Raw genomic sequence first — 886 nt, 5'->3', positions numbered from 1 at the left:
CCCAAATCCCGTAGGAAAAGGGCAATAAGGTCTTTCTGCTTGATAAAATTCACCAAACATTCTCTTCGTTCCGGTTTTAAATCCTCGATCTCGGGAATCGTTGCCAACACAGAATGTCTGTCTTTTTGCTGATTGGCTGGTGCCCAAACTCGCACTTCCGGGGTTTTTACGATCCATGTAGTGTAGTCCGATTCCTGACCTAATCCCTGGAAAGAAATGAAATTGAGCGGAGGCACTAGGTGGCATCAGTCCCACCAGTAAAGTGGCCACACCGGCTTGTAAAAGCCTGATCCCGTCAGATCTCAGAAGCTAAGCAGGCTGGGCCTGGGTAGTACTTGGATGGGAGACACGGGGAAGTCCAGGTGCTACAGTGTGGTGCCAGTGGCAAAAAACTGTTGTTGTGTCCTTAGGCAAGACACTTCACCCACATTGCCTAGTATGAAAGAGGTGTGAGTGTGAGTGATGGTGGTGGTCGGAGGGGCCGATGGCACAGATAGGCAGCCTTGCTTCTGTCAGTCTGCCCCAGGGCAGCTGTGGCTACAGTAGTAGTTTACCTCCACTGAGTGTGGAATGACTGAATAATGAACTGTGAAGCGCTTTGGGTATCTTGAAAGGCGCTATATAACTGCAATCAATCAATCAGTCTCGCTACAGGACCAGTAGGTCTGACCACACGACCGATGATGAGGTTCATGTCAAGAGCGAAACTCAAACCACCAACCTTCAGATCAGTGGACAAACACTCACAGAACTACAGTCACCAAATGTTCATTTAGAATCCACAGTAAAACATTTATAAAGATTAAAGAATAGAACAAAACAACCTCTGCTGCCAAAAATGTGTTCAGAAATGTGGTTAATGTAGTTAGAAAAAGTTACATAGTAC

General features: G+C 46.5%; 1 pseudogene; it reads left to right on the top strand.

Moving 5' to 3' along the window:
- The first annotated feature begins 258 nt into the window (after nucleotides 1-258).
- Nucleotides 259-374, top strand: LOC129411388 (5S ribosomal RNA; annotated as a pseudogene).
- Nucleotides 375-886: the final 512 nt, after the last annotated feature.

Source organism: Boleophthalmus pectinirostris, unplaced genomic scaffold, assembly GCF_026225935.1.
Source record: "Boleophthalmus pectinirostris isolate CB_2022bp ecotype Guang Dong unplaced genomic scaffold, ASM2622593v1 HiC_scaffold_4, whole genome shotgun sequence".
NCBI lineage: Eukaryota > Metazoa > Chordata > Actinopteri > Gobiiformes > Gobiidae > Boleophthalmus > Boleophthalmus pectinirostris.
This window is presented reverse-complemented; position numbering and strand designations above follow the sequence as displayed.